This window comes from Anguilla rostrata, chromosome 6, assembly GCF_018555375.3.
Source record: "Anguilla rostrata isolate EN2019 chromosome 6, ASM1855537v3, whole genome shotgun sequence".
Lineage (NCBI taxonomy): Eukaryota > Metazoa > Chordata > Actinopteri > Anguilliformes > Anguillidae > Anguilla > Anguilla rostrata.
In genome coordinates, this window is record NC_057938.1 from 9785458 (window position 1) to 9786587 (window position 1130).

Sequence of the window (1130 nt, forward strand, 5' to 3'; positions counted from 1 at the left end):
CCACCCCACCCCACCCCAGCAGGAATAAATATACTTTTACTTATATTCCTTGTCTTGTAGACCTAAACCAATCCTTTAGCTGTATTACACACCCAATCTTTTTTAAGGATAAGACCAACAGTATATACCGTACATAAGCTATATAAATATGTTTATATGCGTGTATAATGTATATGTGCATGCCACATAAAACACAAAATACACTGAGACTTTCACCATTTCATATGCGATTGAAGAATATGTTCAATGATATGAGCATAAAATGTTTCTGAAAATGCAAACTGAGTGATTCATATAAAATTGTATGAAGATTATGGACAAAAAAATGTCAGTATAGTGATGTCGTTCAGAGCCAATATCCAGATGGTTGCTGGTGTAAATTCAAGGTATGGTGATTGTAGGCCTACTCTTGCATATGATACTTAAGCAGACATCCAGTTTTGGGAAGTGATTACATTTCATTTGAAATTCTCTGGGTGCTGTCATTTGCTAAGCAAATTAATAACAATGCATGTGCAATATGTGTTTTAAATGTCTGATTCTGTAGCAGACAGCAGAGTAATACTTTCTGCACTGCATCAAGTCTGTAACTTACTAAACTCATGTCCATGTGCTACAAATGCCTTCTCACGCCTGCATTGTATTATTTAACCACTTTCATCAAATGAGAATATCGTGAAAATGTGTTGTGTCTTGAAACAAAACATCCACAAAATGCTGCACGGTTGGTTAGAAGTGTGCAGGTAGTATGCAAAACCGTAGTACGCGGTGTAACTCAATAATATTACGGTACAGAGCAATGGGGACATACATATCACCGGTCTGACCTTCAAGCTCATGTTTCAATATTTATGATATAAAACAGATGTTTATTTTTGATCCATGAAGTCAGTTCGAACCGCATTTTAGAGTTATTCTCATGGCAGGCAGTATCTGTGATTACAGGATAGAACGCAGAAGGTAACGGAGCAACCCACTCAACTAGGACTCCTTGATTATTGCTAAACGTTGTTTCATTCAGAGCTTTATCATGTGAAAGATGCGTGATCAGGCGGGGACAACGTGACGTATTTCGTGTCGATGGCCAATAGGCGCTTCTGTTTTGGCGCTCGTGATTCGACGGTAAACAC